This window comes from Fukomys damarensis, unplaced genomic scaffold (assembly GCF_012274545.1).
Source record: "Fukomys damarensis isolate Sample0158 unplaced genomic scaffold, DMR_v1.0_HiC HiC_scaffold_73820, whole genome shotgun sequence".
Taxonomy (NCBI): domain Eukaryota; kingdom Metazoa; phylum Chordata; class Mammalia; order Rodentia; family Bathyergidae; genus Fukomys; species Fukomys damarensis.
The window spans coordinates 1-21,948 of record NW_022974732.1 but is presented as its reverse complement, the minus strand read 5'-3'; the positions used below and the strand labels follow the sequence as shown (position 1 = coordinate 21,948).

The window sequence follows — 21,948 nt, the reverse complement described above, 5'->3', positions numbered from 1 at the left end:
TCACCCATTAAATTTATTCCAGGTCCTTCTTGCCTGAAACAAAAAATTGAACAAGACAAGCCAAAAACAGTACCAAGGTTTTATTTGAAAAGTGAGGGGAGAAGGGGGAAGGGGGAAACTGGTTCAGCAGGAAACAAACTTGGACGCCCCAAAAGAGGAAAAGAGAAAAGGAGCAAAACTAAAAGTACATCCTGGTCTGGGAGACATAGGATGAGCTGCCGTGAAGACTCCCAGTAGAGTGTCTTTTCCATCTCCTGGGTGCCTGCAAGAAATTCTACATACAGAGTCCCACGAATTGCTCACCACTGTCCTGATATCCTGTAACTAACAGGTCCCACTTACTTCCCCAGCCAGCTTCCCTGCGCCCTACCTCTTATCTTACCAAGGACAGTTCATTGAACTCTCTCCAAAAGATCCCCACGCAAGGTGACATTGTCTTCCAAATCCTACTGTGAGCTCTGCTCAAACTGCCGGTGTTATTTTGTGCTGGACTCGTTCGCCTTAGAGAACTCTTGACCAAGAGTTTACCACAGGCAAATCTTCAAGATGAACTGTTAGGAGATTTTACCCAACTCCCTGGCCAGAACTAGGGATTACAGGGAAAGGGTGGAGCAACTGAGAGTATTTTATATCCCCTTGGCGTTTTGCCTCAGGCTGTATGCTAACTCTTCTCTTGAGTATCTTCATTTGTCCACAGTTGTGAGGGCTCAAAATCACTTCCATTCTACCCCTTGAATCCCCCAGAATTTCTGCTGCCTAGTTCCCTTGATGCTTTCAGCCATCCACATATCTATTACTCACGTCCCACATGGAAATATATAAAATGGGGTCTTAGGAGATTATTTTGAACAAAACTATAAAACGTTGCGGCCCAGCCCTACCTAAAATTTCCCACCATGCATTGGCCTTTTCGTCTTCTTGGGGAAAGAGAAAATTCAGGCTGACCACTAACCATCTCCCCTTCTAAAGCAGTTAAGGTAAGGGAAAAAGGGAACAAGGGATTTGGCAGTGAAGAGAGAGAGAGAGAGAGAGAGAGAGAGAGAGAGAGAGAGAGAGAGCGAGCCAGAGCTAGAGCAAGAGCAACTTATCAGCCAACAAGGCATGTTTAGATTGACTAAGATTCAAGTGGCCAGCACTGTGATTTTAGCAGACTTTTGATAGCTTTTATCCACTCCGAAACCCTATGGACTCACTACTGATACTCTTTATTTCAGGTTTGGCAAATCACTGACTCACCAGCATGACCCACACACAGGAGAATGAACAATGACCAAATTATTATTCAACCAGCCAGTTTTGAAGTCTGCATCATGCCCCTCAGCTGCATTAATAGGTAGGAGAGTGAGGGATCCCTTACTCCACTTGGTGTCAGTCCCACTTGTGCAAGAACATTTGCTATCCAATACCAAGGAATCTGCTCATATCCATTGATGAGGACCGTTAAATGCCCATTGTTTTTTTCTTAAAAGAAAACAACCCCGTGTCTCATCCTCATGATCAATACTGTCAAGAATTGTGAACAGCTGAAATATCACTCTCCTTGCAAGCTGACAGACTAACATACCATAGCTTCAGGGATGTTGGCAGAGGACATGAGACTCTTGGGCCACAGTCCGTAATGCTTCATTTTGCATGAGTTCCCTGTTGTCTCCTGCCCCAAGTCCCACAAGCGAAAATAGGAAGCCCCCCTTCAAATATCAGCATGCAAATTTTCCTCAAATGGTAATTGAAGACAACAGCTATTTCGAGAAATGCAGAATGGCCAGGAAGAATTATCCCAACAATATCCCACCCTTTGTTTCTACACCATCTTGGCTTCTGGCAGGTGTTTGCATCATTCTCTGTGTTGATTTCCCAGATTTCAGAGTTGATCGAGGAAAATGACACGACCAGTAGATGGCAGTAGCACACAGTGAACGCACAATGCGTTCTATTTTGTAAAGCTACCAGAGAAGAGAAAACCTCACAGTGGGAAACCTTCCAGAACTACACCAGGGAACTACTTACTACCTAGAAGTGAAGTGTGTAAGCCAAACCCTAAGGGAGAGAAAGACGGAAAAGAAGGCTTTTGTGCCTATGAGATATTACTCAGCTGGCCGATTTCTATGCCTAAATACAGGAGCATTGCTGTGCTTAACTCGGTGACTGAATGCTCCATCAACTCCATTCTAGGAAATGCTTTCATAAGGAAGGCAGTTGAACACTTTCAGTAGCATCAGAGGTGGCAGGGTGACAACTCCAACAAATTTCCACCCAAGTTAATTTTACTACCCAGCTTCTCGTTATTGTTTCAGTCTTCTGTAGTCGCATATGTAATAAATTCTTTGCTTTCACTTTTTCTTTGTTTGTTTGTTTGTTTTGTTTTCCTAAAAGTAATACTGGGCCATGGTTTCCCTCAAATATTTCCCATGTCATTTATAATTTTGGCTTTGGTAGGCCTGAAAAATTTGGTATCGTCCGTAATCAAGTAGTTTTCAACTGGGATAGAGAAAAACACGTGAAGAGAACTGTCCTTGGGATCCAACGTGTCATTAATAAGATTTGTCTTTATTGTTACACCCAAAAGCTGTGATTGTGCACGGTGAGTTGCCAGCATTGCAGTTATTTTTATTCTTGCATTTGGCGTATTGTAAAAGGTGAGGTTAGAGAAGAATACCCAGTCTGACTGTTGTCCTTTTTCTTTAGACGTGCCTTGGACTAGGAGACATTGTGGGGTACACATTGGCTTCCTTGCACATGTTGATTAGCAGCCACGGAGGACTTTCATGATAAGGTGGCCTTGGCCATTCAGTTAACACAATTGTTTACCATCTCAATAAGTGGAGCTTTTCCTGGAAGGGAAAAAACATCTTATTTTAATTAGTAGGAAAAGAAGTCAGTATCTGCAAGGGCATACACTGTTGGCAATATTTGCATTTATCCCAATATCACGATTTAGAAATAAGTGGAATTTTATCTGTGCAATCCCGTAGGGTTTGGAAGTATTGTATCTGGATCATAGTATTTTTAATTTGATAGTATCGTTCATAAGCATTCAGGTTGTAACATCGGATGTACACCGTCTCTGTGTATTCCTGAAATGCGCTTCCGAAGACAGTGGCCCACCACTCTATTTGCTGACCACACAAGTGGATCAGAGTGGTCTTCTTCTGATTTGAAATACAAGGCAGCCCAGACAGCTGACAAGGCATCTAGGAGTCGCACTCCTCGACTAAGCTGGAAGGAGGTGCGTTCCTGGTAGGAGAGATAGGAGCAGAAATGCTAGACTCGGTGTTGATATCTGTGGATTTATCAGGAAGACTGACCAAGAGAAACAACCAACGGTGTAACTCCCACTGCTCCCAAGTGTGACCTGGGTTGTACCTCCTTTTGGTGTGCATGTGGCACAGTGCTTCCGTACATACCTTGTCAGCAGTGGGATACAGATCATTAGGACTAGGGTAAAGATGACAAGGGCCAGAGTAACCCAACAACAGATGTGCAACTGACATTGGTGAGAATGGGAAATTCTCAGGTAAGGAAAGGTTAGGCCACATTCTCTCAATAGCCTTCATTTCAAATACTCATCTTATAGGACAGTTCACACATGCAATCCCAGCTTTCCAGGGGGCTCAGCCAGAAAGACTGCACTGAGAGTTGCCTGAGCAACTTACTGGTTTATTGGCACCGTGTTTTTAAAGAAATTTTAAAATGAATAAATAAATGAAGGGCCTGGAGATGTATCTCAGTGCAAAGTCTTGGGTTCAATCCCCAGCACTACTAAGTTAATTAATTAGTTAAACCTCACTGTGTTTTTCCATGGTACCTGCTACTGGAGGACAATCAGATAGTTAAAAAAAATCTAAGTACTATAATTTTTTTTCTGTAAAGCCCATTGTTACATTTGCTTTGCAGGGAAGTGGAAGCCTCAGTCTGTCTGGAAAACTTTGGTATTCCAATTGTGTGTAGAATGTATTCTGTTAGCTCCTCTACAACGTTAGCAGAGCTTGGCACCTTCATGGGTGAGTCAGTGGTAAGCCGGGTTAACTATTGTGGCACAGTTAGGGAACATTTAGTAGATTCTGCTGCTTGAGAGAAAAATCCCAATGAAGGGGATTTGAACTGCCATTTCCGTTGCGGTCCTTCTCCATAGATTTCTCGATCTCCCAAATAGGTCCAAGTCTTTGTATTTCTGACACATGCAGTATAGTCCTTAATGGTTTTGTGCAAATGTCCCTGTGCTGGGTTGATTCCTTATTTGTTTGTTTGTTTGTTTATGTTATTACATACTTATTTAGGCAATGCTGAGACTTGAACCCCAGGGCTTCATGATGAGCTGCATCTCTAGCCCGTTTATATATTTTTTAAAAATTTTGTGACTAGGTCTCATTGAAGTTGCCATATTGTCCAGGCTGGGCCCAAACTTGCATTCTTCCTGCCTCGATCTCCCACAGTTCTGGGACTACAGGCATGCACCACCATATCCAGCTCTCGTGTGTTTGTTAACAGTCGATTTTCATGTCTTCAGAAAGTGCCCCTGCCCTTACGTCTGGTTAGCACACCGATAGAGGGTATGAAGTGGCTCTTCCCAAAGTTCTGGGGGACTCAGCATCCTTCGAGAGGCTTCACTCCTTTCCTTGTTAGGTTAGTTTGCCAGTTGCTGTGTAGCATCACATCTCCTCCATTTCTTCTTTGCCGTGAGCTAAGTTAGGGTGTGCAGTGACGGGAAGAGCAAAAGCTAATGTGTTGACTGTTTCCCCACAGAATCTTACCCCAAATGTCTTGGCCTTGTGTTTTCCAGACTTGATTTTGCCCATGTCCTGGCCAAGTAGTCAGCCCACTAGCCATTGACCAGGAGTCGATGAGAAACATGAACCTTAGAGGCCTCAGAGAAAAATGTTGGCAGTGGAGGTCTCTATCTCACATGCAGCCTGGCCCATGGGCTGCTTGGTCTGTTGGATACATGGGAAATGGAGCATTTTGATAAGAGTGCTAATTAGGCTGCAGCTATCCCTTGTCTGTTCTCTCATCCCTTGCTGCTCACTCTATCGGTAAAGAAAATCATTTTTTATTTTTATTTTTTGAGGGGACTAACCACCCGCAATCCAGTCCTCACTGAGCAATAGCTGGAGGCATTTCTGGGCAAAGGTTGTCAAGTTACCCTCACGGACAAGGTTTGGGGATCTATTCTCACATGGTAGTGACACTCCAGTAGGGCCAGACTTAGCTCAATCCTGCAGGTGCTACTTTCATTTTAATAAACAGGTTTCTGTTGCCAACTCAGTTTTTTTTTTTTCATTGAGTGTATTGGTACCTTTTAAGTAAACAGGACAGTTACATTTATCATTGGGATCTTGTACCTTTACACGACAGATCTTGCTTTTCAATTTTTCCCCATGCCCCTTCTCTCCCTTCAACCCCACCCCCTCCCCTGTTTACAAAGACTTTGTTTCCATATTTTCCTTTTCTCATATTTTTTTCTTTTCCCTTATTTCCTTTCCCCTACCCTTCCCACTTCCCCTATACCTTTAGCCCTTTTCTTCCTGTTTCGCATGGTCAGTTATACAATTTGGACCTTATGTACAGTTCTGGTTGTTCACACCAGAGAAACTATTCAGTATTTACATATGTGTGTCTTATTTATTTCACTTAAAACTATGGCCTCAATGTGCATCCATTTTCCTATGAATGACTCTAGTTTCTCATGTTTTATGTCTACGTAGTACTCCATTTTGTAGAAAAACCACATCTTCTTGATCCAGTTGCCAACTGATGGGCAAATGGGCTGTTTCCACATTTTAGCTATTAAAAACTGTGCCCCCATAAACAGGGGTGCGCATACGTCACTGTGATATGATACTTTTAGTTCTTTTGGAAAGATACCCAGCAGAGGGATGGCTGGGTCAAGTGGAACCTCAAGTCGTAGTTCTTTGAGGTATCTCCATATTGATTTCCACAGTGGTTGCACCAGTCTGCACTCGCACCCACCATGGAGCAGGGTCCCTTTCTCCCCACAGCCCCTCCAACATTTGTTATTGGTTGATTTCTTGATTAGCAGCCATTCTTTCTGGGGCGAGGTGAAATGTCGGAGTTCTCTTCAATCTGCATCTCTCGAATGACCAGTGATATGGAACAGTTTTTTCACATGTTTATTTTCTGCTTTTACTTTGTGGTCTGAGAAATGTGATGTCATCTTATTAAAAACTTCTGTACTGCAGAAGAAACCACCAACAGAGCTAAGAGACGACCTACAATGTGGGAAATAATTTTTTACCCGCTGCTCCTCAAAGGACTATTATCTAGAATCTATAAAGAACTCAAACAATCAGGCCCCACAAGTATAACGACCTGATTCAAAAATGGCCAAATCAGTTTTATAGGCATCTTTTTCCATTACCCGGGGCATAACAGAAAATCCCCAGTCACAGTGTGATGGACTGCCTCAGGAAGGGCTTCACCTTCAATGAGTGCCCCATTGGTCACCAGGTGAGGCTCTCCTGTGGTGAGTACTTTCAGCTGAGTCTAGGACCTATTTAGACCAAGAGCACATGGGCGGGCCCTTGCCTGTCCATTGATTTGGTCTCACGGCTCTGGGAAGCATATTTAGGGGTGACAGAATCTTCTGAATGTAAGTCGTGTCAATGGGGGCACTAGAGGGCAAGCCAAAGTAATAGTGTCTCTTATGGTTTAGATATGAAACAGCACCCCCTTCACCCAGCCTCTCATTTGGATGTGGTACCAGGTTGGAAAGGGAGGGTCACTGAAGGCATGACTTGGGAGGTGTACTCTCATTCCTGGCTCCTCCCTTTTCTCTCTGCTTCCTGGCAACCATGTCATGCGGCGAGCGGTTTTCATCTATCATGGCATTCTGCAACGTGGTTTCCTCCTTGGAGCTGGCAGACCATGAACTAAAATAAACCTCTCCCTCTTTAAGTTGCAGTTGTCAAGTATTTTGTTCCAGCAATGGAAAAGTGCCTAACACAGGGTCCTTCGGCTCATTGTAATACCTATTGTTGTTCAGGTCCCTAGTCAAACATGAAAGAATGACAGTTGTCTCAATGGATGTCTTTATGCAGATGCCCGCAGTTATTGCAGGTGAGAAATGTATTGTGCTAGAATCCAATCATTCCTAACCAACGTTGTGGTTCCCTTACCAATGTGGGAGGTTTACCCACTAGGAACTTGTCTTTTATTGCATGGGAACGGTTCACATTTTTGAATTCTGAATGTACCCTGCCGTCTTAAAAGACTTATACTTTTTGTGGGCTAATTATCCATCCTTTCTCAGTGAGAGGTTTCCTCAGGATTGCCGTGGTCTAGAGACACTGTCACGGTTATATGCCCAGTGAGAGAGATGTCCCTAAGCTTAGTGACAAATCTCAGTTTCTGATGAAATTGCAGAACCGGTATCTGTGTCCTGTTGGCAAAAATCTACTCTATTGGAGGCTGAAGTACCCAGTGAGCAACTGGCTAAAGTATAGCATTGACTCTCAAAGATGAAGGTAAAATGTTGTCAACTTGCCTGCGAAAATTGTACTGAATAGGACTTGTTAGCCAAGTCTATCACCCCAGATTCACACCCAAGGGGACAATAGGTGTCCTGGCTTTAATAGAAACTTCCTGTTTTGAATGCCATCCCTTAAGACCACAATGTCTGTTATGGCTTGTATTTAGATGCCTCCACAAAGCCTCATGTGGGGCTTTTGGGAGGTGACTGGATCCCTGGTGTGTGCCACTGGATTAGTCTACTGGTTGGTTTGGCAGAGTTCTGGGTGTGGAGGATAGACTTACTGAAGCGGGAAGTGACTGGGTATGGGTGACACCAACCAAGAGGTATGGGAGGCACCAACCAATAGGCTTGTAGCATGGATGGATTTAAAAGAGAAAGAAGAGAGAAGTCTTGCTGCTTCCTGCCTGCCATCCCATGAACTGTTTCTCCTCTGCCATGGCCCCCTGTCATGCATCCCTGCTGTGGAGCCAGTCAGTCATGGACCAAAGCCTCTACAAAGTGAGGTGGAATAAACCTTTCCTCCTTTGACTTAGGAGTGTCAGTTAGCTGTTTGGACCAGCAATGAGAAAGTAATTAAGACAATGCCTGATAGACTTGCTTTCTCTTTGTTAAATGCTCTGTGGTCTGTAGTTTGCTTCCCCTCATTGGCTGTGTCTTTTATCACAGACCATACAGGAAAAATGAAAAGTGCATGGGAAGAATCACTATTCCCAATTTATCTGAGACTTTTGTGACAGACTTTAGTCTTTCAGTGAGTGCCTCACCTTGGCCGCTACAATGGCAGTTTTCCCGCCCAAGCCAGGTGGAGAAAAGCTAACTGGATCTCACCAGAAGTGCCCACCAGTAGCATAAGGAGTCTTGATCTTGTATGATGACTTTGCCTGCTGCCTGAAGAGGCCCATTCCAGTAATGGAAAAACCGATAGTCTTCAGGGCAGAGTGGGACAACTGTAGTTGTCTGAAGAGTTAGCCCTTTAATTAATTAGTCTTCTCCCAAACTGGTAATCTCCTTGGTTGAGATATGTCCTTTTAAAGCATGAGTGCTTCCTGGGATGAAGAGGCTGTGAGATTCGGGTAGTCCAGATGACGGAGCCTGCCAGTGTTGTTCATTTGGGGGGAACCTAAACCACAGCTAGTGTGGTGAATGGGTGATTATCTGCTAGAAGGAGCCGTCTTGGACTGAAGACCCCTGGGTGGAGGGGCTCTCCAGCCACTGGCAATGATCAGAGACAGATAGGGAGGGTCTCTCTACCTCTATCATAGAAAATATCTCTCATGGGAAAGCCCACCGGGGGTAGTAATCTGACTCTAGTTAGTGCTGTAATGAGTCCTCACCAGAGGTCATCCGACTTGGATTTCTCCTCTCCTGTTCATCTCAGGGTTGATGCTTATACAGGGTCCTGTCTGTGGGTGGCTTCTTTGGACTCAAAAGGGGAAGGCTCATTGTTGCTCACAATTTTTATCTGGGAGCAAGTAGGTTATTGTTTACCATGTTTACAGGCCAACACCTGATCTGAGCTTTCAGGAGTTTTATTAAATCCAGCATAACTATGGGCTCTGGACTTATTTCTGTACCAGCCACCACGACTGGTAAGAAAGGACTGAACTTTGTCAGGAACACCCTCTACTCCCACCTCCCATACATGCCGTGCCTCGAGAAAAATTTGGGTGGACCCAGGACTCAATTCAGCCTCCTTCAGACTTGTCAGGTCATCATGCCACACCTCTTTTTTGACCCGATAAGCCCACTCCTACATCGCCAAGTAGTGGAGAAGATCTTGGGCCTTTACCATTCAGAGTCTTCCCGGGGCGTTGTGAGACTTAATGTCGAGGGACCAACCTTCTATGCCATAAAAATATCCATCGAGCCTATGTATAGGAACTGGAGTCCAAAGTGTTTCTGTCGGTCATTCCTGGATTCTGCTCTAACTGTGTAAGGTCTTTTTATAGGAAAAGGGTTTCCATGCTGTAGCATGGCAGCCAACTGCTTGATTTCATCCCGTTGAGTAGAACTCACCCCCTGCCAGATACATTCTATATAACCAGGCAGTCCCTTGATTATTTGTTTCCTCGCCTGGGTACTTAATGAGAGACTGGTACTGGAGCAAGAGGCAAGATGAGTCTCCTCCCCCAGTCTGAAATGGAGGCGTCCTTCTTGGTGCTCCCTTTTCGTCTTTTTGTAGTAGTTGTTGTTAAGTTTCTTGGTACATTTTAGTTACACACTCTGATGACATTCATCACTGGGGATTTGCACCTATACATGATATACCTTGCTTCTTGCTTTTTCCCATTCCCCACCCCTGCATCCCTCCCTATTAACAAAAACTTTGTTTCCATTTTCCCTTCCTTTCTCATCTTTTTTTCTTTCCGTTCTTTCCTTTTCCCTACCCCTCCCACTAAACAATGCTGAGATTCCTCCTCACTGCAGAAAGAATGGCTGCTATGAAGAAATCAATCAATAACAAATGCTGGAACCATTCTCTACTGCTTCTGGGAGTGTAGTCTGCTGCAGCCCCTATGGAAACCAGTATGTAAATAGCTCAAAAAGGTAGGCATAGAGGTCCCATTTGGCCCAGCTATTCCCCTGCTGGGTATCTTCTCCAAAGAATTAAAATAATGAAACCACAGCGATATATGTGCACTCACGATCATAGTGCCACAGTTTGTAATAGCTAGAACTTGGGAATAGCCAACTGGAGACTGGACAAAGACTGTGTGTGTGTGTGTGTGTGTGTGTGTGTGTGTGTGTGTGTGTTTAATACATTGGAGTACTACTCAGCCATAAAGAACGAGAAACTAGAGACATTTATGGCTAAATAGATGTACATTGTGGCTATACTCTTAAGAGAAACAAATGGGACAGACGTGCAAATACTGAACATTTACTGTGGTGTGAGAATCTGAAAGTGTAAATAAGGACCAAACTGCATAACAGATAACGTGAAATAGGAAGCAAAGCTCCTTTCTGTCTTTTCTGTCTTTATTATGATCTGGGTGGTTATTGGCAAAGTCGAGTGTAAATTATCCCGTTCCTCATAATGGGGACTCTGTGCTGCCTTCTCTTTCGGGGAAGGGCAATCTCCTGAGTGTTCTCTCTCATACTGTTGATTCTCCCAGGAGTTTGAGCTCCTGCTTCCTCTCCAGGTGGCATCCTGGCAATGAGTTGCTTCCAGCAAGGTTAGCACAGGTCTCATGGTTTGCTTGCTTGCATGGATAGAATGTATGTTAGTTTCTCATTCGTCACCAGAATCCCATCTTCCTGCAGCACTTGTGAGCTCTGAGATTTGGCGGCTGGTCAGATCAAAATACATGCCCACTCTGCGGGTGGTTTCTCTGACTTCCCACTAGATGGCAGGAGCGCACCACAAACTTCATGTGGATGATGCTTGATGGCTAAAAAAGGGAAAGTCTCTCACAACAGGAGACCCTCCAGAGGCAGCAGCAGGTGGCCACTACCCAGAAGAGGAGAAGGGCAGGGCAACTCCTGGGAAAGAAAAAAGTACCATTCCACCAGTAAAGAATACTATTAATTTTCTTGTTTTGAGAATGCTGACCATCCTCCATCCAGACACTGGTAAGAGTCAGCGGCATTTGTTGAAGGAGATATAAGGGGTGGCTTGACAAGTTAATCTCACTGACACGGAATGTGGCTGTTTCCTCATAAAGTAGTGACAATCCAGGAGGGCCAGGCTTAGCTCAATTCTGCCGACATCATTTTCATTTTAATAAACAGGTCTCTACTGTAAATCCAATTTTAGAGGTCACTTTCTCCATAACCCACGGCGTGATAAGAATCTCAGTTCCACCGAGCAGTTGGCCTTGTCGGTCTGGGTGGACGTCTTTGGGTCAGGGTAAAGGGGCATCGGTTCTTCTGTCATTCTCCAGGTTTGCCTTAACTCTGCCGAGCAGGTGTTAGTTACAGTTTTGCGGGGCATGCGAAGAAGACGAGTTCTAAATGACATTTGAACTACACGCAAAGCAGTTGCAAGAGTAAAAGGTCAAATCTGGTGCCAGGTGGGCTTTGTGCTAATGGGCCTGGCCTGCTGTGAGGAAGTAAACGACATAGGGGCCAATACACAGAGGCCCTCTTTGACCCACTGGTACCAGGATGTGTTACTTGGCCACTCTAAATCTGACAGGGTCTGAGATCAAATCTATTCAGTTTGAACTATCAACAGGGCTCTAGGCAGCAAGGTGAACTCAATCTGCAGTGTTAACCTGAACTTAAAATGTCAAGCATACTATGCAACCATACTGCTGCTATTGAGCTTTTAATTAAAGAGGAATGAAAATAGGCCCACAAAGCCATGGACATGAGTATTCACAGCAGCTTTATCTGTAGTCATCAAAAACTGGAATCAGAGGGGGGGAACCAGGAGCACCAACATGCTGATTATTCAGAGATAAGAGAGCTTCCCCGCGGTCTCCTTTGGAGCCGGTGTGTGAAGATGGGCCCTTCGGCCCTGTACCGGAGGAGAAGAAAAGGACATCTCGGGAGTTGCGGGAGCTGTGGAGAAAGGCCATTCTACAGCAGATACTGCTGCTGAGGATGGAGAAGGAAAATCAGAAGCTACAAGCCTCTGAGAACGATTTGCTGAACAAGCGCCTGAAACTTGACTCCGAAGAAATCACTCCTTGTCTTAAAGAAGGAAGTACGGTTTGGGAAAAGATGCTTAGCACTCCAGGAAGATCAAAAATTAAGTTGGATGTGGAAAAAAATGCACTCAGCTGTTGGGCAAGGTGTGCCACGTCATCACCGGGGTGCAATCTGGAAATTTCTGGCTGAGTAGTTCCACCTGAGGCATCCGTCTCCCAGTAAGCAGCAGCCGAAGGATGTGCCCTACAAAGAACTCTTAAAACAGCTCACCTCCCAGCAGCAGGTAATTCTCAATGACCTGGGGCGAACCTTTCCTAGGCATCCATGCTTCTCTGCCCAGCTTGGAGCAGGGCAGCTGTCTCTTTACAACATTCTGAAGGCCTACTCACTCCTCGACCAGGAAGTAGGATAGTGCCAAGGTCTCAGCTTTGTGGCGGGCATCCTGCTGCTGCATATGAGTGAGAAAGAATGCTCAAGTTGCTGATGTTCGACAAGGGACTGCGGAAACAGTATCGGCCAGACATGATTATTTTACAGATCCAGATGTACCAGCTCTCACGGCTCCTTCACGACTACCACCGAGATCTGTGCGACCACCTGGAGGAGCACGAGATCCAGCCCAGCCTCTACGCTGCCCCATGGTTTCTCACCGTCTTTGCTTCACAGTACCTGCTGGGATGTGTAGCCAGAGTCTTTGATATGATCCTTCTTCAGGGATCAGAGGTCCTATTTAAAGTGGCTTTAAGTCTGCCGGGAAGCCATGAGCCTTTGTTTCTGCAGCATGAAAACCTAGAAACCATAGTGGACTTCATAAAAAACTCACTACCCAACCTGGGTCTGGTGCAGACGGAGAAGACCATCAATCAGGTGGTTGAGATGGACATTGCTAAACAGTTACAAGCTTATGAAGTTGAGTGCCACGAGCTTCAGGAAGAACTTATTGATTCCTCTCCCCTCGGTGACAACCAAAGAATGGATAAATTAGAGAAAACCAACAGCAGCTGATGCAAACAGAACCTTGACCTCCTTGAACAATTGCAGGTGACACATGGTAAGATCCAGAGCCTTGAAGCTACAGTAGAGAAGCTCCTGACTGGCGAGAGCAAGCTGAAGCAGACCACATTGGCCTTGGAGCTCGAGCAGGCCGCCCTGCTGCACGTGGTGGAGGAGCTGCGAAGGCAGCCTGTGGAGCCGAGAGCTGGGCAGCCTGAGCCCACAGGTGACTGACAGCTCTACGGAGACATTGCACACCTTCCTAACACTGTCCAGGCCTTAATCGGGACAGAGGATGCTGGAGTAAGAGTGGAGTGTGAAGCGAACTTCTCAGGGAGGAAACCGGCTTGTCAACAAATTTTCTTTGAGCTCAGACTTTTAGTTAGAGGACAGATGTCCCGGTGTTTTTGTTATGTTTGTTTTAGGTTCTACTTCATCCCTTCTCCAGTCCCAATTCCTGTTCTCAGTAGCTTTAGATGGCATGGACATAAATAAATGCACCTTTATGTTTTCTTGTTGTTCCCTGTTTGAGCAGTCCCATGTATGTAAACAGCATGCGTAATGCTGAGTTTCCAAAGCAGGAAGGGCTCAAGATGATCCCGCAAGCAAAAGTGCGGGTCTGTTGTTCTTTAAGACAAAGTCCATGTGAGCACACCCTCAGTGTCACTGAGGAGGTGCGATTGGCGCTTGTCCATTCTTGTCATGGAGACCTAAGACGAGTGTGGGGAAGGACGGAAAGGGATTTATTTCAATTGAATAACTTGATGACTGTCAGTACCTCTGATGTGTATTCTTGGTACTTCACGAAATCTGCTTTTAAAAACAATTAGAGTGTTTTTCATTAATTTTTGCTTGTCAGGTTAAATGTAGTTGATCAAAGTCATGGTAAATAAATATTTTAGGGCAGAAATCACCAGTTTCAGACTCTACCAGGTATTGTTAGCATGTGGTCTACAGTTTCGTGGTCTGAGATATTTACTTTTTTGTGATAGTTTCATACCCGTACTATAGTCACGTATTTATTTTGCCTGTTGTATGATTACAGCTGTGTTCCCTTGAGGCTCAGCCTCTTGGAAATCTGATTCCATATAGAAGGAGCAAGGCACAGCAAGATTTTCAGGGGTGCCCAAGATTCTGGGCCTTGCAAAAGAGTCCAGGCTGAAATTGCAATCAGATATATGGCAGCTAACAATTTTTCAGAGGTAGGGTGTGTATTTTGAACGTAGCTCACAACAGTGACTCCCCATGCTCCGGACGGTGAGAACCCTGTGCCTTCGAGCGAAATGCTGCCCACAGTTGCCCTGACTTCAGCTGGTCACCACACAAGGCCTCTCCCTGTGCTCTCAGAATGGGTTATTTCTTTGCAAAGGACCAGAGAACTCTGCAGGCACGGGCCGCCTCCTGGACAGCAGGATTGTTTCTGGTCTTCATGTTCTTGTGGTAACCACGGGAGTTTCTTTTGATTATCTTGGCAGCAGGACCTTCTTTATACCTGGGGTGAGAGGGCAGATTGCCATACTCAGAGTCATTACAAAAATGTCCCAGCCATTGCAAAGGGAGACCAAAGTGCTCCCCCAGTGCCTGCAGGGTTGCTTGGCATTTGAGACTCCTTTCTGTTCCCTGGGTCAGAGGATAGCAATTCTCATCTTGAACCATGATGATAAATCCAGTAGCTGCTATCCCAATTGGTTCTGACACATAGAGCTTGGGTTACTTAACATTTGAGGCTTTTTTCCACATTGTGTTTTACTACTTGAATGTTGAATTTTGGACATCTTACTGCTATTCTTCAAAAACATTGTGCATTGAGAAACAAGAAAGCAATGAAATGATAACTCATGCCCATAAAAAAAAAATTGGAATCCACCCAAATAACCACGCAATACAGTAGAATACAACAGCAAATAATAATGACCTATTGGTCGAAATAAGAGCATGGATAGTTATGTTGAGTTTAAAGAGACAAAAAGAAAAATTTAGCACACGCTGTAGCACAGTTCCATTTATATAAAATGCTAGAAACCACTATGATTAGAGAAAATGGATCAGTACTTGCCTAGGAATAGAGATTGGAATGGATAAAGCGGGAATCAACACAAAGGACAATGAAAAAAAAAAAAAACTTCTGGAGCTGAGGCAAATGGTTGTCATTTTGATTGTGGTATGAGCCTATATTAATTCATGGAATGGCAACACATATCCTGAGCCAAAGAACCTTCAAAATGATACTTTAAGGCTTGTGGACATATTGGTGAGTTAGATGTTCTTTTAAATAAATGAGCAATACACGAATATCCCTGTGACGTAATATGTTTCAATTGGTGTATTTTAATGTGCCTTTTCACATTCCACGTTATAGTTTCAAAATATGTCTTCACTTTGTACAGATGTACTTTGTTCTTCACTGCCCGTGTTGAACACCTCATGAGGTCCTACTTTCTGTTTTGACAATCTGACAATCTCAGAGCCTGTCTGCTGCAGATATAAGCCACTGGTTTGTCAGAAGACTAGTAATTCAGGAATACTCAGGATTAGGAGCCTGCTGTTGAGAAAATGTTTTAAAATGATGACTAGTTCATCCAAATGCCACTTGATGAGTTAAGCACTTGAACATGGTACCTGGGTTAGAATATTCCATTACGAAAAGTTCCAACCAGTTCCTGACTGCAGTTTTTCTCTCCCCCAATACATCTTTCTTCTTCAAGATCTAACTCAAAGGTCCTATATCTTGGAAGAATATTAGGGAGGTGCTTCTGTTTTGGAAAGGTAAGTCTTGCATGTGGTGTTCTGAGGCAAATTGCAGGCAGTGTTCAGGCCCTGAAGGGCTTTCCTTGGCCTGGGCCTGGAGAATTTGGGAGAAACTGAGGAAGAAAGCCAACCACTGGAGTCCACTGGGCTTGGAAGCAAGAATATTACATCTGCGTGGGTGGGGTACACGTTGTGAAAAACCAATAACCCCACTGTAAAGGCAACTGTGGGAAGGAACTTTTCTTCTGACCGAGGTGACCATCTGGCTCATGGACCGCTTTTGCACGAGGCTCTGCATCTCGAACTGAAACTGAATCCACGATGCGGCTCATAAGAGCCAATGTCCAGGCCTAAATGAGGCTATCTGGCCATTGTTTGTTGCCCCGGGGACCACACTTTTGGCGGGGTGAGGATAGCAGGGAGGAAAACTGAGATGGCCCAGGGCTGAAGATGAATGCAGATGCACAGCAGTTTCTATCTTCACCAGGTCTCATGGGTGAAAGGCTAGGAAGTTCAAAAGCAAATATTCAGGGAAAGAAGATGGCTGAGACAGTGCGCAGACTGGAAAGGCTAGAGTCAGGTCTTGAAAACCTTCCCAATGAGCAAGTGACAGTGAAAGTCCTTCCCAGTCATGAGCTTTGCTGGCAGACAGTGGGGGGTTTTTCCAGAAAAGGCTCAGAACGTCAGTCCCCAGTTGACTTCCTGGGCCCAGAGAAATGCTGGTCAAACCTCCCTCCATAGGGAGAGGATTGCACCAATGAGTTCCTTTCTTGAAATTCCTCTAAGCCATTCAGAAGCCAAGTTGGCAGGTGACGGGGAACTCAAGCCCACGCGAAGGCTAAGTGTGGTTTGGGGCATTTTCACCAAGAAGAAACAGAGAGAGAAGGAAAGGTCCCACTTCCATAAAATCTTTGAGGGAAAACTGGAACTTAATGTAACAGAGACTGGTCATCGCTGGAAATTTTATATTTTCAGGAGGGGCCACAGGGCCCATGACTCTCTGTTCGGACTGGTTTCTATGGTGTAGTAGTGGTCAAGTTTGCCGAAAATACAACTAGGTTCTAGACAGAAACATGAAAGCACCCCTGTCGCTTACCTGCATCCTCCATCTGACCAAGGAGAAACAACTGATTGAGTTTTCGAGAGCAATGAAACCTTATCTTTAGCTTTGCATCCTCTGTCAGAGAAACATACAGGTTTGAGGTGAGGGACATAGCAGGCAAGAACTTCACCTCCTTGCCACCCGTATCTGCTCTTTCCCTCTTTTGCTTTTTTCACCCCTTGATTCGGGATTAATCAGGCAGGAGTCAGCCAGGTTGCCAGTGGGAGGATGCTGTGACTAATGGTTCCCTTCCAGCCGTGTCAGGAAGGGAACTCCAAATTTGCCTTTGGCCTGCAAGTAGCGTCGCCAGGCTATGCAGGCCTCCCTTAGAAAATGCAGAGTGGAGGTGTGTGTTTCCATAAAACCCAATTCTGAGTCATTTGTAGCAAGTAAGAATGGCTCATTGGATGTCTAGTGATGACAGCTACTCAGGGCCCAGGCCTAAAGAGATGCTCCTCCTGGTAGTGAAAGAGTTTCCCACTGTAGGATTGAGTTTCACCACTGCCAGAGGGACAGTTATGAGAGTTGGATCAGGGAGCAAGTACATTTAAAGGATAAACACCCAGTTCATGTTCAGGTCCTTGGGTTCAAGTTCTCAGGGCACCTAGGATAAGAAATAGGCCCAGTCCTGTGTGGGGATAGAAGGCTGTCATCTGTGACTTCTGAGCACAAGACATGAATAGACTCTGTACCTTAGCAGTCCCAGAGAAAAGGCTATTCAAGGATCAGTTACTCTTAAGATGTTTTTCTTGTGGTGTTATTTATCTTATTATATCTATTGAGCAGGGGTGTACCGCCAGAAGAAAGTTTTGTCTTCCCTCGAGTGTCTCTCCTCGGTACAAGTTGCCAGTTTAACCTTTAACTAATGGATTGCTTGCCAGGTAAGAATGGCAAAACTCATATGCTATTTTCTGCCACTGATTTTTATCCAGGACTCTGGAACCAAATGGAGAAAGGTGACACTAGCTTTAATTGCCAGCGTAGTTAGTTGTATACACTTTGCAAGACTGACATAGGTAGGAAGCTGTGCTCCCTATTGTTTTCCTTTACTTCATAATCAGAGCTTTTTCTTGTAAATTCACACTGTTGCTTCAGTTTTCATTCCCATGATCTCTAAACCAAGGACACATCCTATCTGGTGACACGGCTACGAGGACGGCAGAGCAACACGTGTGGTATAAACCCGTCTGTTCCTGAGGAGAACATTTGCTGCTGAAAGAAGCAATCTCACCACCCAGCAGAGCTTTCCTGGCAGTTAAAGCGGGCCAGCCTTAGCTAGTATCAAAACGCACGGCTCGTGGGCTCTCTGTTCTAAGCTGGTGACCGCTCTTTGTGCCAGAGCCTGTATTTTGCAGGAAACCGAGTTTAGGCCAGGGAATCCAGGGTCCACCAAGAATCCTTAGCAGTCAATTAAAATTCCTGAAGTGGTCAGGACTATTGCTTTCATTGTCAGTTGATCAGAGAAACAACAGGATGGTAGATAATCTTCCTTGTGTAAGCTAACACCTATAACCTTGACAGGTAGTGTGCCTACTATTTGCAGAAACTAATAAGAGAAGGGCCTCCCCTAACCTGATAAAGGATATGAAGCCAGTTATCAACTTATTGCCTTTCAGTTCCAAATTCACCCTTCAGTGTATGGTCATGACAAAGAAGGGATTCTTTCAGCAATTTCCCTCCCCTTCAAAGTAACATCCAAGAGCACATTGTTACACTTTCTTATTTGTGCATAACAGAAGGACACTGAAGGAGGAAGAAACCTCCCTGTGATTCCTGGCTCTCAGAACTATCTATCTCTCTTCTCCTCTCCCTCCCTCACCGCCCCACCCCGGACTATTCTGGGTGCTCTGCTACAGGCGTGTGTCCACAACAATTATCCCTCAGCAAACATATAGTCCTGCCTTGGGCTGATGATCAGCTTCCTTGGGTCCTCTTGCTAGGAACACTCTGTGTTTGAAGTCACCTGCCCACTGTTTCCCTCTGTGCACCGACACACACTCAGCTATTTTTATATATCCTCTCAACTCTGCAACCCTCCCTACACAAAGGCCCCCGATCCTACGTGCAGGGCATTGTTTATTCCAGGCTTCCAACTAAACCAGGAACCGTCCCTCACTCCCCTTACTCTTTGTCCATATACCGGTCACTGATTATGGATTGTCCACACGACCGTGTCCTGGAGAGTTGCTTCCTATTTGCTCTGTGATTATAGACCAGCGCACTTTCTGTGCGATACCTCTGGCCCTGATAAACCAGTATTATCGGGTAGGTTCTTCTCCAATGAGAAGTATAAAATCCAGCCTTGGGGAGGGGCCCCCATTCTAAGTTTGTCTTTGCTCGGGTGATCGTCACCCAGCTTTAGAAAATCTCTTACAGATGTTTTTATACCCTATATAAAAGTTTTAGTTTTACAAGTCTTTATGTTAGACTTCCTCCATCTAGATCATTGTGTAGTTTTGTCTCGTGATTGGGCATCATTCTTAACAGAAAATTACTGAAAATGTTTTCTTTCAGAGCTGCTTTAAGTAAGGATGTCCACGATCACCACTTCTATTCAGCAATCTTGTGCCAGGGGAGGGGGTGGCCCCAGAGAAAGCAGTAATGCAAGATAAAAGAATAAAATGTTGAGAAAGGAGAAAGAAGCTCTAGTATTATTTGCAGATCATGCGGATGGGTACATAAAGTTCTGCAGGTTTAGGCAGATGAAGGATTGGAATCAATACAAGTTAAGATGTTTGTAGGCCAAAATATTACCATACAAAAGTCACTTGCAATCTGTTTACAAGCAACATATATAGAAAATTTAAATCTCAGGTAAAATATTTGGAAAAGACGATGTGCCTAGGATAAATTGCTGTCTGATAGGAAAATAGAAAATGTTACTTAAAGGAGATCTCATTAAAAGGACAAGCAGGCCATGGACGTGAGTCAAACATTCAACAGAGATAAAGGGCCAAATCTAAAATGTCAACAAAATCCCGACTAAAACCCCAAAGTCATTTTTGGTTGAACATTTTATGATACATTGAAAGCTAACATGGAAATGACACACACCAGAAAATAGTGAAGGTACTTCTGAGGAGCAAGGTGGGATTGACTCGCCTTACCCATATACCCGAGTTGACTGTAGATGTGCAGTAGCTCAGACAGGGTTGCATTTCAAATACATAAATGGGGCTTTAGCCCTCAAAAGAGAGTGTAAAAATTAGCCCACACGTATGTAGATACTTGATTTAAGGTGCACTTGTCGCTGTAGCCCAACTGGGAAAGGAAAGACATTTCAATAAGTGGTACACCGAGAAAATTGGATATCCACTTGCAGGGAACCCTACTCGACACGCCACACAAAACTCTGGATACTGACGAATGACTACACCCATACGGAAGGAAGGGTGTGGGTTGTGACTGGGAGGAATACAGTGACTGTATTCTCGACGGCTGGCAATGGCTTATTTCTTGACCTTGTTTCTGTCATATGGGTGTTTGCTTTTTACAAATTAGAGTACCTGAACCCTACAGAGATGTCTTATGCACTCTTCTGTAGCTCAGATTTGAAAAATGCTTCCTCCAAGGAAATGTAATCGAAAGAAAAGTGTGCAAAGCAGACTTTTGGTACCGGGGATTGAACTCAGGTCCTTGCCCTTGCAAGGCAGGCCACCGAACCGCTGAGCTAAATCGCCGGCCCCAAAGCACACATTTGAATGAAGTTTGATTCGGTTTTGTTTGTTTTGTGTTGAGACAGGCCTCGCTCTTTAGTTCAGGCCGACCTTGAACTCACTGTGTAGCCCAGGCTGGCCTCAAACTCGCAGTGATCCCCCTGCCTCAGCCACCTGAGTGCCGGTATTACAGGTGTGCGCAATCTTACCAGGCGAAGATTTGAATTACTATGGATGAACAGCATGGGACTTGATTTTCCAGTCTACCATCACTAAAAGAGGTGTGGGGGTGGGCATCGGGGATTACCTAAATGTTAAGGAAGCCGTAATGGCGTCATCACCTTCAGAGAAACTTTTCCATTTCCATACATTTCACCCTACACCTATGTCAGATGACAAAGAAGCCGGAATATCATCGTCACCGCTACTAGGGTCACCGGGCATCACAGGCGGAGTGGTTTACTGTAAGACAAGGCCACCGCGCTTAAAGGAGAGCAGTACACCAGGGACTATTCTGTGTCTTTTACTGCAGTCACGCTGCGTAATCGGCAAGAAACTGAAGAATGTCTCCATTGTGCTGCGAGATTGGGCGTGAAATTTATCATGGTGTAACGAGAGACGGAAAGGCAGAGTTGGTTTAGGTGGAGCACTGTAGAGGGAGAATCCAGGAGCAGGTTAGGTTTTCCAGATTTCAGTATAAATTGTCTCGTCCTCCAGGTTTAGCACTTCTAGGCTGAACAGTGTTAATGTGCTTTGGCCCTCTCTCTTAGTCTAGTCTGCATCCGGAGGACAAAAGTCTTAATTGTGCGGAAATGTTTTCCCCAGGACCTTGCTCCAGATAGTTCTGAGCATGGAAGTTGTTGGAGGAGGAGCAGTTTCCACAGGAACTCTGCTGGTGTTTAATGGTAACGTAGAAGATGGTTCATTCCCTCTCAAATTTCTCTCACCCATCAATCCAGCCAGCCAGCCAGTCAAACAGTAAATAATTTTAACACAAACATAGCACTACGCAACCAGGGAAGGTTAGGATCTGTCTATTTTGGTATATACAGTGAAGTATGGATTAAAGTTGCTTTTATCGGATAGATAACTCGGGACGCTTGCAGCATTTCAGAATGTGCTGCTGTCATTTCCCCATTACCAAAGAAGACCTCCCAGATCATAAACTGCGGACTAATTTATGCACATCAAGCTTTGCCTCTGGGCTTTCTCTTCTGTTCCAGAGACCCGGTACCAGAATATTTAAATCACTGTGGCGTTAAATACGTTTTAATATCTGATAGGGCCAGTTTCTGCGCATTGCACTTTTTTTTTTTCCTTTCAGGAACGAGTTCGGGCCCGCGGCAGGGGGCGGGGTGGCGCCT

The 21,948-nt window shown here is 44.8% G+C and overlaps 1 pseudogene; it reads left to right on the top strand.

The window, feature by feature from the left end:
• The first annotated feature begins 11,795 nt into the window (after nt 1-11,795).
• Nucleotides 11,796-13,312, top strand: LOC104856348 (annotated as a pseudogene).
• Nucleotides 13,313-21,948: the final 8,636 nt, after the last annotated feature.